The sequence below is a fragment of the Hermetia illucens genome, chromosome 2, assembly GCF_905115235.1.
Source record: "Hermetia illucens chromosome 2, iHerIll2.2.curated.20191125, whole genome shotgun sequence".
Lineage (NCBI taxonomy): Eukaryota > Metazoa > Arthropoda > Insecta > Diptera > Stratiomyidae > Hermetia > Hermetia illucens.
This window is the reverse complement of record NC_051850.1, coordinates 111,851,061-111,867,862: the sequence shown is the minus strand read 5'-3', so window position 1 is coordinate 111,867,862 and position 16,802 is coordinate 111,851,061. Positions and strand designations below refer to the sequence as shown.

At 43.3% G+C, this 16,802-nt stretch overlaps 1 protein-coding gene across 1 annotated transcript in view; it reads right to left on the bottom strand.

The window, feature by feature from the left end:
• The window catches only part of LOC119650368, a 62,507-nt gene extending 46,273 nt beyond the window's left edge, over positions 1–16,234 (bottom strand). Inside the window, exon 1 of the mRNA XM_038053081.1 lies at positions 15,665–16,234. The gene's annotated coding sequence lies outside the window, so the exon portion shown is untranslated. The remainder of the gene's footprint in view (positions 1–15,664) is intronic.
• Positions 16,235–16,802: the final 568 nt, after the last annotated feature.

Genomic DNA, 16,802 nt, shown 5'->3' with positions numbered 1-16,802 from the left:
AAGCTGGCATGACTTTCAGTGACTGCCAATGAGGGGGAAGTTTAGCTTATTTCGAAGTAGGTACTGAAGCATGACTTTTATGTCGACGACGTAATACCTGGAGGAGAAGCTTTGGTGCTGGAAATACAAATAATTGAGCTAACGGACAGAGCAGTCTTCAAAGTCAGCAAATCGGTACCCAGTGATACAGCCCTGATAATCCTAAATGATTTGGCGCATAGCGAACCGGGGATATTCCTTACGAGGAACAATTACGGTGTTAGGCTAGGATCCAGGAATTGGCAGTTTTGGGTTAATAACCACCGCAGCTACAGAGCGAATTTTCGCTTCCAAAATAGCTGGCTCTCATCAATAATTATGGTTGCAAAAATAATAATGCTGAAAATCTGAGAAACTGAGTTCAATTGGGACAACCGGCAATAAACATCATCGACTCATGAAACAAATAGAAAGAGACATTCAGAATTTCCGATGCACTAACTATGGGGTTGACTAGGACGTTTAGCTACTTGGGTTCCGCGATGATTTCGAGACGGGGTTTGCGGAGGTAATTTTCATAATTACATAATTAATTTCTGCAAGGAAATCCAAATTAACTTTTTAACAGCAAAAATGAAGGTTGCGTTACTAAAACTGAAACGAACGCTTTCACGACTGGAACTTTTGGAGCAATTTAACTCGTTCTGGATGCACGTGTTCTCAAATGAAAATCCTGCGAATGTAGCTTCACGAGAGACAAACCCTGTTAAATTGATACCACATAAGCTTTGATGAGAAGGTCTGCAATGCTGACTCTGACAATGAAAAAAGGAGGCAAACTGTAGTAGCACTCAAAGTGATACAAGTCGTTTCTCCAGCTTCACACGACAGCTAAGAGTAGTAGCTGACTATTTGACTATTTGCCTTTTGCAGACAATTGCGCGCTTCCTGCTCTTTAAACGACTTATTCGACCTTCATCATCATCATCAACGGCGCAACAACCGGTATCCGGTCTAGGCCTGCCTTAATAAGGAACTCCAGACATCCGGGTTTTGCGCCGAGGCCCACCAATTCGATATCCCCAAAATCTGTCTGGCGTCCTGACCTACGCCATCGCTCCATCTTAGGCAGGGTCTGCATCGTCTTCTTTTTCTACCATAGATATTGCCCTTATAGACTTTCCCGGTGGGATCATCCTCATCCATACGGATTAAGTCACCCGCCCACCGTAACCTATTGAGCCGGATTTTATCCACAACCGGACGGTCATGGTATCGCTCATAGATTTCGTCATTGTGTAGGCTACGGAATCGTGCATCCTCATGTAGGGGGCCAAAAATTCTTCGGAGAATTCTTCTCTCGAACGCGGCTAAGAGTTCGCAATTTTTCTTGTTAAGAACCCAAGTTTCCGAGGAATACATGAGGACTGGCAAGATCATAGTCTTGTACAGTAAGAGCTTTGACCTTATGGTGAGACGTTTCGAGCGGAACAGTCTTTGTAAGCTGAAATAGGGTTTGCTGGCTGACAACAACCGTGCGCGGATTTGATGAAGGCAAGATGAAGAATATGGTGGCAACGTCAGCACCAAAACCAAAAGAACGAACAACATCGAATCGCAGTGGTCAAACGAAAACAATGAAGATAGGAGACCACAACTTTGAGACCGTCAAGATTTTTTCTACCTAAGGTCGAAAATCACAACCGATAACAGCTATGACGATGAAATCCGCGCACGGTTGTTGGCTGCAACAGAACCTATTTCAGCTTACAAAAAGCAAGAAAAATTGCGAACTCTTGGCCGCGTTCGAGAGAAGAATTCTCCGAAGAATTTTTGGCCCCCTACATGAGGGTGGATGATTCCGTAGCCTACACAATGACGAAATCTATGAGCGATACCATGACCGTCCGGTTGTGGATAAAATCCGGCTCAATAGGTTACGGTGGGCGGGTGACTTAATCCGTATGGATGAGGATGATCCCACCCAGAAAGTCTATAAGGGCAATATCTATGGTAGAAAAAGAAGACGATGCAGACCCTGCCTAAGATGGAGCGATGGCGTAGTTCAGGACGCCAGACAGCTTTTGGGGATATCTAATTGGTGGACCTCGGCGCAAAATCGAGATATCTGGAGTTCCTTATTAAGACAGGCCTAGAACGGATATCGGTTGTTGCGCCGTTGATGATGATGATGAAGTACTGCGTAAAATGCTTTAAGTATATTTATTATTTATTGTACTCTCCGGTAGCATATCGGAGCTGACTTTTTAAGAGTTTGCAACTCTACCGAGGAGAAAGGTCTTAAATCTAGACTTGATGAGAAGGCAGGGGGAGAAGGGGGTTCCCCTCGGGAACGGAATACAGATTTTAACAAAATGGGATATTACCCTGGGCCGGAATTCTTCCTTTACGTTTCTGCTCACATATAAACATTTCGTGATAGCATGTGGAAAAATATTGTTCAGTCCTTTTGCTGCAGAAGAGTTGTGGATAGAGAACACATTGCTTCGTAGTCCGGAAGAATGACAGATTTATGTGGTGGAAAGAAAATATAATATCTCTGTGAACGGCAAATACTCAGAACTAAGATAGGTGTTAACTGGAACGAAAAAATAAAATGATTTCGTGACCAATTTTGAAGAGGCGTTCATGATTCCAGATCGCTTCCAAAGTAAACGTTACAAGAATCTTTTACCCCAGATTAGACTACTTGGGCCCCAGTATTGCACGTTAAAAGTGATCGGCGCCCTATATGTGACTCTCTCCATGTTGTTTTTTGACTGAGTGCGCGGATATAATTCGGAAGCCTGCTCTTCGACGCTTGTGATTGCTGAAGTCTACAAAAACTCAAATAAGCTTAGTTTATGTTTAGGTTAAGCACAGTTGCACATAGTACTAGCCAACGAAGGTGATTTTTATATGTATTGGCAAGGAGGTTTTGGCTAGGTTGTCGAACTGTCATTTGTTAGCGTCGTGCCAGTCCAAGAATGGGAAACCATCAAACTGACCAGGGAAGGCCGCTAAATGATTGCCCACAGGGTGGTAAGTATAATAGTTTTAAGAAGGAAAAGGAAGCATATTAGCGTTTCAAGGAAATCTGAAGTCTGTTATGTAGTGAGGAAAGTGAGTGAAAGGTAGTGGTGAGCTTCTAGAGGGTTGTGATGGGGCCATTGAAAAGCTGTATGAGAGACCATGTGAACTCGTTCCACAGTTATTTGGGGGATATTTCCTCAGCAGTTGTAAAAAAATCGTCGTCGTCGAAATGGAATCTTGTCTGCAAGCATCAGGCGACCAAATGGTCGCCCGACTAGCCATGTGGATGAGTGATCTTCCGCCGAGAAAATGAAGTGCAATCCCGGACAGTGAACTGGTTCTCGAACGCACAAATTGCTTATGGAAAGTGGAGTCTTTGGAAGAGTTTCGGTCCCAACTCCAGGCACAGGCCTTCCTGGCTAGTGCAGGTTCGGGGCCTCTGAACATGTTGGCTAAATTGACAGAGACAGCCGGTGCTTTGCATACGGGGAGTGGAACCAGATTACCTTTCAGATTTGCCTCCAGAAAAGTAAAATCGGTTAATAGGCAGTCGTGACACTCGATAAGTGCGGAGTGTGCTGGTACAACCGAAGGTTTGCGGAAAAGGCCACAAAATGTAACAACCCTTATACTTTTTCGAAAAAATTAGATTCTCTAGGAGGTCTGGCGACGGCTAACCAAAATCCAGCACCATGTTGCTTTACGTTTCACGACCCCTTCAGCCGATAACACTACCTTGTCGACACAGGCGCTGAAATCTCGGTTTTTCCCGCAACCTTGAATCATAGACTGACGCCGTAAACCTCGTGGTAGTAAATTCCTCGCCAATCCGCGGGTAGGTAGACAGAATTCTAGGAGTTTGATGAGCGTTTATCATAAATACTTCAATCTTAGGTGAAGGCTTCCTGTGCCACTATGGATTGCTAGTTGATCTACACAACAGATCACCTATTGATCACACAATTTCTCTTAAGTTATCAGGAAGAATCACAACCTGTACGCCGAACACTCTTTCAACTGCTTTTGGAGTGTACCCGTGCACTTCTTCAAAAATACCGCAACATTACTATCGAGCATACTCTCTCCGAACTCATTGAGCATGATGTTCAACACCACATCAACACTATTGGCTCTCCTATCTTTTCTAAGGTACGTCCATTACCAAGGCAAAAGTTCAAAGTTGCGGATGATGTTCTAGCCGCACTCTTTTATGACTTTGAGACTTTAGAGCATCCTGAGGGCATTTTTTAAAGTCTCTTTCAGGCCAGTCTAGTACTCAATGTAAATTCTTACAACTGCAGGTGAAATTCCCCTGCTGTTGGATAACCGGTGAAAGCATACAACCAGACCTAGACAAAGTGCAAGCGATTTCGAATTCTCATTTAAGAATTTGCGAAGGTTCTTGTGCATGTTAAATTACAAATATTGTTTGTTGCCCCAGGTTGTCCGCTATCAATCAGTCCTTAACTTGTTTGGGCCAAATATCAAAGACTTCTGTTTGATTGTGTGGTCCCCAGAGGCTATCCAGGCATTTTAGACCACCAAGCAAAAGCTCGTGGAAACTTCATTTCCGACATATCCTCAGTAAGATGCCATTCGAGCTGCATTCGTTGATGTGTCGCCAAAAGATCAACTAAAACTGGCAGCCGTTGAGCTGCTTTACCAAGCAACTAGATCCCGCTCAACGGAATTACAGTACCTACGATCGTAAGTTATTAGCCGCGTATCTAGCACTAAAATAGTTACAGTATTCCCTCGAAGACACCCCGTTCATAGTGTTGAGCTTCTCTTCTCTGCTTTGAAACACATTCAACACTTGTCTGGTAAGCATAAAGCTGTTGCCAACGCTTTGTCACGTGTTGCAGAGGTCGTGGTTCCCGAAACGGTCGATTTTCGGCGCTTAGGAACCAACTCCAAATACACATTCTGAAGGTTTCCTATCTTCGACTCAACGTAGACTGCAAGACGTCAGACAAAGGATTAAGGCCGTATTCGGGCCGATTTCCGTGAGGAAGTATTTCACGCTGTTCAGGATCTAGCGCACAAAAGCATTTGGGAACGACAAGGACAAGTTACTAGAAAATATTTGTGGGCATTTATGAACAAGAGAGACAGTACATTCCATGCAATAAGTGCAAAACTGCAAAACATACAAAACATGTCTCCTCGATCCACCAAGCACTTCCACACAACCCATCTCAACATAATAAGCTCTTTATGAAACTTGGACGGTTTCCGGTATTACCTCACAACTATCGATAGGTTCATTCGGTTGCCTGAGGTGATTGCTCTGAAAGACATTTCTGCACAATCTATTGCTGAAATTCTCTGTCAAGATGGAATTCCACGCTTCGATGTGCCGGCAGTTATAATCACCGAGCACGAGAGCAGTTTGAGTCCTCCTGGAAATAGACAAGCTCCTCGGTTTGAAACACCACCGGACGACCGCACACCACACGCAGTCCAATGAGGTGCTCCAAAGATGGCTCAAGGCAACCTTTCTTGCTCACAAGTCCCATCACTCCTTTCTACTTGGCCTCCGGACAGCCACTCGCGAGGAATTTGCTACAAGTCTCGTGGGGCTGGTAATCGGTGAAGAACTGAACTCATCAGCGACCTTTTACTCGACATTAGGTCGAGCCTTAACACCACTGGATTGTTGTGTTGGTCTGAACAATGAAGTTTAAGCCGCCACCACCTGCCAAGCACGCGATCTTCTGCATACACCTTCTAATTATGAGGGACGCCTCAAAGAGACCACTGCAGCTACCTTATGAGGGCCCCTTCGAGGTTCTCTTTGGTTCCAGCTGGCGGTTAAGTGCTGTGACGGAGCGAACTGTTTAGTTGACGAATGCACTTTGTTGTGAACATTCTGGAAAGAGCCGGCAATAACTTTGGGAAACAATGTTTTGAAAGTTAGTCAAGGAAAAAGCTGGGAGAAAGGTCATTGTGTGTTCCACACGACTATTAAAACTTTAAAACGTTATAAGCATTTAAAAAATAAAATATAAGAGGTTACTCGGTGAAGATAGGATTAAATATTTTTGCTAAGTTGGGTATATTCGGAACCGAAAAATCAACAAAAGCCTTCATATCTGAAGCGCCAAGCTTTTAGTTTCCGATTTGTTGAAACTATCAAATTGGTTAGCGGCTTGGGTGAAAATTTATGGATATAAGGAATGCATCGGGACCAAGTGCAACAAATTGAACAAATTGTGCCTAGTGGCAATAGATACGTCCAGTTATCTCAAGGTCAATGACTTACTCAGCGACAAAGGGACAAGTACCTCCGCCAGTATACTTTAAGTAAGACCTAAGTGAGAATGACACCAAACATAGGAGGTTGGCGTTATATTTGTAGGTGGTTTACGTCTAAAACGAAGAAGTGAGATTCTTGATCATCACACGATGGAGTGGCTAAAGCTAATGGGAGGGCCTGGATTTTCACTCTACAGCCCTGGCAATTGACAACTATCAAGTGATCCCAGTGATTTTGAACTATGGACTTCATAACTCTTTCTGATCGATCCAAAGCTTTTATCTATTCCGGAACCATGTCTCAAGGATTCTGATAGTCATCGCTGTCTGCTGAATAGTTTTCGCTCCAACAAAGAACAAATTTGGAGAGCGAAGGAAGAAATCCGAACATTAGCGAGCTGGCTCTACTGCAAAGCAAAAATATATATAAATAGGAGGCAGTACTATGTGTCACTCAGTATCTTCTTTTATTAATTAAAAAGACTCTTCCTTCAACATGTTTCATCAATAGTATAGAGAATCTTCAGGTTGTGCTCCAAAAGAACCCTTACTTTAATCACCATTGCGAAGAACGGTAACGCACTCTAGACGAGTGGTAGCTCTCGCGGCAAAATGAAACTAGAGGCAGATGGACTGCGCGGCTCATCGGCAACTAAGGTGCGTGGCTGAATCGGAAGCATGGTGAGACTGACTATTTCCTTACCCAATTTTTAAGTGGGCATGGAAGTTTTCAGTTTTACCTGCACAAGATTGGAAAGGCGCGTTCTCCGGATTGTGTGTTTTGCAATGGAGTTGTGGACGACGCCCAACACACTTTTTCTTCAGGTGGGATGAGGTTCGTCAGCAGCTCTATTTAAACACAGGGGATCTCTCTCCGGACAACATTGCCGAAGAGATGCTGAGGACTGCTGACAGGTGGAACCGTGTTGCCCATTACGTTCGGGCCCTTCTCGTTGCTAAGAAGATAGAACTCGACCGGTGGAGGAGCCGGATGACAGGGGGTTCCTTGAACTGACAGTTCCCTTCCTCCTCTCCCCTTCCGTTGGTGCAAGGAATTCCCTGATTTGAAGGCTCAGCAAGGCGGGAGAGTTCGGGGACTAGCCCGAAGTAATATGACAAACGGTTCCAGGCTAGCTCTCTGACGATGGGGAGGTGTTTCGTTGGTAGTCCGACGACGTACCTAATCGGGAGTCCAACACTGTGTGCGTAAATGCGTTCACCTACCCTACTCCAAAACAAAAAAAAACCAAACAACAGATCAGTGTTGGAGTTACTGGAATATTTGACTATTCTCATTTGACGGCTCTCATTGCGATCAGTTGAAGCGATCCTAGTCAGACTGGGATATTTTAGAATTGACGAAAGAAGGCAAACTAACTGCGAACGCTTGAGATAATTCAAATTAGTAAATTTAAACACGGAAAGCTCGTTGCATGTCTAGGAAACGATAGGTTTACAAATGCTAGTGAATGGTTCAGCTTGTGCCGTCTACAGGTGCTTGATCCATATATATATATATGTATCCCCCTAAAAAAGGTGGGGATTGTGTGCTGAGGAAGGTGGCCTAATCTTGAAATTTATGATTGCTTTCGAATAGAAGAAAAAGTAGCAAAAATAGCTTTTGAACCTCATTAACCTTGGTTCAAACTATAACTTATCAAACGTTTTGGTTGGATAAAATTTAACATTGACAAAAGCAACATTTCCCTCGCGCCGACAACTCTACGGAAAATTTAAACTGGCAATTGGTTCGGCATCCACTCGACGAACATGTACTAATTTTCTATGAGATTTTCACGACAAGCTCAGATAAAAGACAAACATCGAGGAATTCCCAAATTGTTTCCTCGAACATTTCACAGTTTTACGTAATCGAAAATCATTGAATGCTGACCTGAACCGATTACGTGTGCCAAGCATGCAATCGAAAAGAGAAAAGGAATTCTGTGATGTCATTAGTTAATACACATGTTCGTGATTTGTGACGTGATTGGAGATTAAAGAAAGTTTCACGTTTATTTGTTTATGTTCCTGATTTAAATGGCGATGAAATTATCGCAAACATTTTTCAATGACAAGCGATAATCGCTTGCTGGTGGATATTCGTTGATCGTTGCCCCCTTTTTCCTGAGCCTGGGTAAATTTAGAAAACGAATTAAGTAGGTGTTATTATTAAATTCGCAGGTGGATTCATCTCCTCGGCGATTAGTAGCGTTCAAGAATAAAACACGCCGAACGAAAGGCCTTGGGGGATGATGGTGTTTGCTCAGAAGCTGTTTGAAATTAGAAAGGTGGAAATATTGAATGCAAATAGACTAATTACGTTTTGATTGCCAGTAGTTTTACGGGTTCCCTCCTCTTTGTATTGGAGTTGTGGGAAGGGGAGATTTATAATCGACCGGGAGGAAAAAGTGATTGGTAGAATCTGTAAGTCTGTAGATAACCGGTATGACTTTAATTCCTTCCTTAGCTTGAATTTGACGTTAAAGGTGAGGTGTTTACCCCTCCAAATTTAAGATAGAATGATGACGGCAAAGTCAATGGTATTTATTCAGAAAGCGTGGAGTTCGATATTGGCTTTATATTAAAGACCTCTTCCTTCCAAGTACACCGACAAAAGTCATCCCCAAATCAACTGACATCATTTCCATCTGCGGCAATTTCTCTTTCGCTGATGAGAGTAGTGACGTTTCCCCCTCTTTTCACCAAAAATAGATTCCTATTTGCTAAAGCTTAAGTACTCTCAGATATTTTTTGGCTACGATTGTCAGCAATCGACGTGGCGGTGGCATAAATTCAGGATGTATTTGAGGAAGGTAGCAGTGAAAGTCTCTTAGGAAATATTAGTACTGCGTTATTATTATGATAATTATGATATTATGGCTCAAGCTGGAGAGGGCCCTTATTAGAAGGATCTTCAGTTTCAGCAACTAAAACAAGTGGTAAGCCGAATTTTACAGCATAGTGAAATGGCTATGTAGCCGCTTAATCGAGCCCAGTTAGAACTGCTGTGGTGCTATCACTGCTATGCTAAACAGAAGGGGTGCAGAATCTATTCGGCTTAGGTCTTGAGAGCCATCCCGTAGCGTTCTCGGCGGATAGTAACTCCTCCACCCTACAACTATGCCCCTAAAGAATTGCTTAGTGAGTATGACCCTTGCTAGAACTGGGCACACACAAAGGAAGTGGAACTTCTATAATATGAATTGTAGGATGTTCTGGGTCTAGTGGGATGGTACTTTGGCCCAAAACCTATCGTGATGCGGTTTTGTTGTATGAAAGGCAGTTTCTTCATCTAGGCCATTACAAATAAGTTCTGTCGGTTTTTTTTTTTTTAAATTTGAAGCTTTATTGTGAAAAATTGGTTATACATTCATTGTTCAAAGTATTGCCCATCGCTAGCCACAACTTTCTTCCATCTTTCAGGCAATTCATAGATACCATCGCGCCAAAAATTGGCCGGCTTGGCCGCTATCCACTCATCGAGCCATTTTTTGAGTTCGTCGTAATTGGAGAAGTGCTGGTCAGCCAGGTCAGGAACAAATAGTAATCAGAAGGAGCAATGTCTGGAGAGTACGGCGGGTGGGGTAGAACTTCCCATTTCAACGTTCCTAGATATGTTTCAACGGGCTGTGCAACATGTGGACGAGCATTGTCATGTTGCAAAATAACTTTATCATGCCTTTGCTGGTATTGCGGCCGTTTTTTCTTGAGTTCGCGGCTCAAACGCATCATTAGACGTCGGTAGAGGTTGCCCGTGACGGTTTCGTTCGGTTTTAGCAGCTCATAGTATACCACAACCAGCTGGTCCCACCATATACACAGCATGATCTTCTCACCATGAATATTCGCTTTGGCCGTCGATGATGAGGCATGGCCGGGGTATCCCCACGTTGCCCGACGCTTGGGATTATCGTAATGGATCCACTTTTCATCGACAGTAACTATTCGATGCAGAAAACCCTTCCTTTCTTGTCGTTGGAGCAGTTGTTCGCACGTAAAAAAAACGGCGTTCGACGTCTCTTGGCTTCAGTTTATACGGAACCCAATTTCCGACCTTTCGGATCATTCCCGTTGCTTGTAAACGGTGGGAAATGGCTTGCTGAGTGACTCCAAGTGTTTTTCCAAGTTCTTCTTGCGTTTGCGATGGATCTTGCCTCTAATTCTTCATCTTCAAAAATTGTTGGCCGTCCGGCGCGCTCTTCGTCTTCCAAGTCAAAATTGCCACTTTTAAACCGTCCAAACCACCTCTGACACGTTCGCTCAGATAGAGCATGGTCACCATAAACTCCACCAAAATGCGATGACTTTCGGTTGCTTTTTTTTCCATATTGAAATAATGAAGTAGAACTCCCCGTAAAAACACATTATTTGGTACAAAATTGGCCATTTTCGTTGATGAAAAAAGGATTGTTGTTTACACTTCATTTAAAAAATTTATACTGGCGTTTGTGCCTATTGACAGTAGCTTTCCGATGAATGTTTGGAAATGTGGATTAATGGAATAAAAAACAAGCTACGCCATCTATTGTGAAAACCGACAGAACTTATTTTTAGGCCTAACTAGTTACGAACAAAATTCGGCTCTGATAAGCTTCGGAACAACCCGTTTTTACTGTTCCTGGAGCATGACTTTCATTAGGTCATCTGGACACGGCGATTTATATGCGAGAATTTGCGTGTAGCCTAGCCAATTTTATTTTCTGTGATCACCGATTCGATATTTTCCAACGAATAAGTGGAGTGAGATTCGGTCTAGGAGCCCTGATCCTTACTCAAAATTTTGTTGCTTTTGATGTTCCGACAATGTGCTAGTTAGGACCGTTTCCTGGCAGTTTTGATGGCTAGCTTATGCCTCTTCAGGTAGACCTTGTATTGGTGGAAATATCCTTCCTGGTCAACTTCCTGAGATTGGAAAGGTGCTCGTCCACCATGGTGAAATCCTTATTGTATTTTGCCGGGCACTAGACTTTGAAAGTAATTTTAAATACCCTCTCCAGTGTGCCAATTTTCAACTTTTATTGGTTTGTTGTGCAGATGTTATTTTAGGAGCTTGTATTTAACAACGTTCAATACACAATTTCAAAAAAATACTCCTATTATAATTCAGGGATATTAGAAATTATACTGATTTCCGTCCGTAACTATTTTCTTTCTGCACAAAACTCGTTCTTTTCACAATGACTGCCATCTATCTTCTTAACTCTTCTTTCTTATTATTATTTTTTATCTGACGTTTCTTGCCACCTACTCTGTTCCTCACTCGGTGGCGTCATCTGTCCGCTGGCATTCACGACATAAATTTCGAATGCCGCGAATCCTGCCGCGCCACAGTATCGTGGGGAGCACCGTTAGTTTGGTTTTGATAATCGAACCAAATTTCATCCAGTTGACTCTCCTGGAGTCCCTGAATCCTCTACAGTGTGATTCAGACTGAAAAGTTTCCAACTGCGATTCGAGAAGGATACTCTCGAATTCTCTCTCTAGAAACTCTAATAGTTAGCCGTATGTATTTTGTTAACTGTTTCATGAATTGTAAGACATCCACATAAACTTTTTTCGTATTGTTTTTCTTTCCAATGAGACTGTGTTTCAGTTTTATTATTATCGCATTAGTGTTGTGGAAATTTTACAACACAAACATAGTACAGCGGCGAAATTCGCACCCGGTGTAACGCGATTAAAAGGCTGACGCTAAACCAATTTGGGCAGCGTGCTATGGGGATAATAGGAAGGAACTCCTCCCAATGGTCGCACCTTGAGGATGTGGTAGATTGGTGCACTTCTTCTGTCACACATCGACAGGTTTGTGTTAGTATTGAAGTCGAATATACTCATCTCTTTCGTTGATTTCTGAACTACCCTAAAGCGTGCGCTTTAACCCATTGGCAACCCAACGAAGGGGGCAGAAGTGCAGTTATATGGAATAGGGTAGGTTGGCGGTTCGGCTGGGGTTCTCCCTCTTTGATAATCATCAAGTCGTCCATGGTGAATGGTTTTGAACCTGTATGGATTGAGCAAGATTGTCCTAATTCATAGCCCCGGTGCTCAGAGGTTGCGGGGAGGAAGACGGGGCGGCAACCCTGTCGGCTGAATCAAAACCAAGTGGCTGAGGAGAACCCCTATAGTGGTGACACCTGGAGACGCTGTATCCCATTGGCTTGCGTGATGCAGTAGGCGAATGCAGCAAAGGCCTAATTAGGGCGATCAGACCCGAGTCTGGACGGGGACTCATCTAAAGTGGCAATAGTCACGAAACCTTACCAGGGGCATACTGGTACCATGGGAACCGGGGTAGACCCTGGATTCACATACTTCAGGAGGGCACAGTTGTATGTGCGTTCAGCTCGCTTGTTTGCGGTCGGTCCCCTAGTGGGAGTTTAATGGATTTGTGGTTGCGTTCAACCGAACCTTCGGCTCTCAGCGTGGTGTTGCGTTTCAACATGAGTGTCGTACCCCTCAGTTCGACAGAGATTTTGGTAGGTCTTGCATCAACCAATATGAATACTGAGCCATGCACTCGGTATAGGCTGGTACCGTCGTAGGTTGCGGCGGCGGGGCTCTGATTGTGATCACAAAATCAATCCGTGTCTTAAGAAGACTGTGGGATTAAGTCCACGAGACAGGTACTCACGTAAAACCCCTAGGACTCTCGTTGATCCATAGCTCAATCCAGCGTCAGATCTCCAGGGAATCGCTTCGCTGAACCTGGCGATGCACAAGCCGTTCAATCCTGTCTGTCAACAGTGCTGCCTACCTTATTGTCTGCCATCTTGTTTAGAATATGAACGGCGTTCTGATATTTGATCAGTAGACTTTCGCTTTTGGTATCCGCTAGATGGGATCCGGCCACAAGGTTAAGGTTCTTCATTGAAATTGAAGGTCCCCAACGTATTCAGAGATTGCATACTAAAGAACCAGCTGCTCCTGGGCTACGTTATCATCGGGAGTTCCAGGAGGAGGGCACTAAGAATTAAATTCCTTCCGAATTTTCACCTTGGGATGGGTAAGTCTATTTCCACCATTCGGGCTGTAGTGATCCTTCTTTATATGTTGTATATATGGTTATGATTGATTTATGACTGAGACTGAGATATATATTGGCCAATATGAGGGAGAGTAGCGAGTGTGTAAGTTTTATCCATTAGCCCCCATTTCCACTATTTGGCCATTTTCATATATTATGGGAATCATCAGATACTTCCTGGGAGCTATCAATATTGCATGGTATAACTTTGGTTGCTACTTTTAATCATTTCAATTTACAGGGCTAACGTTAATGATAGAAACTGCTCATGCTAGCAATGCACTGCAGAAAAGTGTGCTTCCCGTGAACATAGACTTGAGACGGTTCTTTCTATAAAAATCCGCTCCAAGAAGAGCTATGTGTGTGTGTGTGTGTGTATGGTGGGGGAGAAGCTACAGCTTCTGAGCACTCAGGCCGTGGTGGCCCATTATACTCGCCTCCCCCGTCTAACGGAATATTCCGGATTCGTTAACGTATCGCAGGATTTCCGTTAGTGGATGTGATGCTACCCGTCGCAATTGGAGAACATCGGCACCAAAGATCTGATGCCTGATGGGTCCATAGGCGGGCCATTCACATAGGAAATGCTCCGTGGATTCCGCTTCCTCATTACAGGAGGGGCACGTATCATCTTCGGTAATTCCTATTCTGAACATATGCCCAGCTAGTGAATTATGACCTGTCAGAGTGCCCACAATACACCTGCAAGTCCTCCTGCTTTTCGACAGGATAAACTTTGCGGTACGTATGTTCGGTTCTGGCAGGAAAAGTTTGGTGTGTCGAGCAGCATTTGGGCTTTGCCACCTATCATTATGGGAAACTTGTTCCCAGTTTTTGAAAATAGATTTAGCCAATGAAACTGATACCCCAATTGCTGGCTCCGGTCCCGCCATAGGGGAGATTGACCCCTCTTTCGCTAAAGCGTCCGAGATCTCATTTCCCTCTATGAAACAGTGACCAGGTACCCAGAGTAGTTCCACCGTATTGAATGTAGACATAGAGTTCAAACGGTTTCTGCATTCCTGAACGATTTTCGTGGTGATCAAAGGACTGCTCAATGCCCTCAGTGCAGCTTGACTGTCACTGCAGATTGCGATGCGCCTGCCCATCAATCGCTCGTCAATCACCCAGTTTGCCACGCTTAGGATCGCATAAACTTCGGCTTGAAAAACCATTGCATATTGTCCCAAAGGAACAGCCCACTTCTCGTTTTTATTCGAGAGGTAGACTCCGGCTCCAGAACCCTCTTCTGTTTTCGAGCCATCGGTGTAGAAGACTTCCGTATATCCCGCCACGCATTCCTCTGGGTCTTCCCAGTCCTCTCTAACCAAGAAGAGCTACTTGTAGTATTTCCTTAATGGCATCTTAATTACTTCATCACGGCGGCCTAATTCCGCACTGGTCTGAGTTTATCAATGATAAGCCTATTAGCTACTTTAATATAAATACAATACAACGCTTATATACATTTCACTCATTGTAAACGTTCATATTGAATTGAATGGCTGAAGTGAGTAGACCTGTCTATTGCGTTGGTAGTTCTTCTTTATCACCACTAACTATCCTTGGAGACAATCGCCACAGACCCTGCCGAAGCGTAGCAAAACCAAGCGCAACCATTTTCAAATTCACAATCTGCTCTGATGTTAAATATTTTTGTTTTCTTACGAGGGCGTTGAAGGGAGGTTGGGTTCATGTTATTTGACCTAAATCGATTTCCTTGGCCTTTACAATGCGTGCCAAACAAAGACTAATCATCATCAATTTGTCATATTTTCCCTTTTGAGCAGCTACCACTAATTGCTCACAATTTTCTTTTTCCACAAGTGGCTCGAAATTACAGACAACGTCGTGTGGCGATGTGCTTATCAAGGCCTGTCATTATGTTATCTACATACGAGGACAACGCCTTAACACTTTGCATCTCCGTAGCTTCAGAAAAGTAACTACAGTCGCAAAAATAGAAACAATGTATAAAACGAACAGAAAAATGGAATGGTGTCAAAAGGGTTTGCCATTACCACAAAACCTTGAATTGTTCGGAATCAGGATTTATGCCACAGCAAAGTGTCACTTGCTCGCGAATGGGGAAATATGCATTATGTGGAGTGCTAGTGCATAAGGCTTGCATATCTATAATATGGAATTTAATTCCAAGAAGTCGAATTTAAACTAGTAATGTTACATATATATATATATTTTTAAATGTGTTTAGTAATTTAGTGATTAGAAGCTGGATCAAATTAAACAGAAGAAAATCCTTTGAGAGAATCCATTCCTAAGTTTCTGCGAGACAACCAAAATCGGCGGTGCATCTTCTGCCGCGCGTCATTCGTTAATCTCATTAAGAGCCTTCAGGAAACCTACCTTCTGGCAGACAGCCTTGTGTTAGTGATTCCGCAAATAAAGTCTCAGAGGGCAGCGTCCACTCCAAAGTTCCTCCTTCGGATTAAAATAAAATCACCACACTTTTCACGAGACAACATCCCCTTCACAAACATGCGAGGTGTTCACATCACTGCCCACTCGCTTTTGCATTTTCCACAAGGTAAACTTCACTAATTTCAATTAACAGAACTACCGGCGAGCAAAACTTTATGGCGAACTGCGAGACATTCAGACTTCTGTGACGTATTTTCAGGATATTGACTTGACATTAGGCGTTAGCTTTAGGTGTCGGGTTTTACATTGATCCCGGTCCAGATTTCAGGATGCTGGGACAAATTGATGCGAGTTATTTTCCGTCCTTTTGAGATGCCAAATTTCCGATCTCTGGAATCCTTGAAAGTGGAGCCGATTAAAGTAAATCCGTCTGGAGGAGCAGACTGTTATGGAAAATCTGCATTTTACCGAGGACGCGACACGGGCACTAATTCGATAAGTGCACTGCACAGTGGAATATGGAAAACTCGGTGTCTGTCTACATACGGGCGATGCTTTTCAGCTTTTCTTCCACCTTTCCTGTTTCCCTTCGCGTTTTTCCCATGTCCATGTGTTTTTGTTTATGCGCGAAAACCATTTGATTTCAACGTGGAAAATCATCTGTTCGGGAAAGTGGTCAGGGATTGGGAAATTCTTGTGATTACGGAGAGAAAATTAGACGAGAGAGCGGATCATGGAAGCATGCGTACAACAAGTGTATGTTGTTGTTTTCGTAATTTGTTTGGGAAATTCTTGAATGGAAATGAACGATTCTGTAAATTTCCACAAAGGGTGGATAGAAAAACAGAAAAAACATTTTAGCGAAACCATGAACCGTACCTAAGATTTGTCATTGAAATAAGCGCTTAACTTTTATCATAGATGGAGTGGAAAATTTATGGGGAAGGGGAATCCTGGATTTTACATCTTAGAAGTTTGAACTTTTGTTTTTCTCTTAAATAGTGGTGAAAGATTATATTATAAATGTAGATGGAATTCAGAAGGTACCTCAAAAGGTTCTTAAAGGTTTTGTTTACTGTAAGCCTATCTGTTCACTTTTTACCCACTAAGGACCATGGAATTA